Source organism: Ctenocephalides felis, unplaced genomic scaffold (assembly GCF_003426905.1).
Source record: "Ctenocephalides felis isolate EL2017-DRISC unplaced genomic scaffold, ASM342690v1 CF-g0.4_SCAFFOLD_00845, whole genome shotgun sequence".
NCBI classification, from domain to species: domain Eukaryota; kingdom Metazoa; phylum Arthropoda; class Insecta; order Siphonaptera; family Pulicidae; genus Ctenocephalides; species Ctenocephalides felis.
Genome location: NW_020536999.1, coordinates 13,682,485 through 13,682,726, shown reverse-complemented (window position 1 = coordinate 13,682,726; position 242 = coordinate 13,682,485).

Below are 242 nucleotides of genomic sequence, written 5' to 3'. Positions count from 1 at the left end.
ATGAGATAATATTTCCGTCTACTGGATAAATGGATGAATATTTCCGTCTACAGGATAAATGGATAAATATTTCCATCTACTGATACCGATTTTTTAATATTCACCTTTCTGAATTTATAGTGTTAACAAAAGCAGCACTGATATCCTTAGTCGATTCCGCTAGAGAGAGTATTGTAGAATTCTGTTCCCAGTAGGTGTCGTATTTGGAAAATTCTCGCCACTAAAATTATTTACTCGTAGAT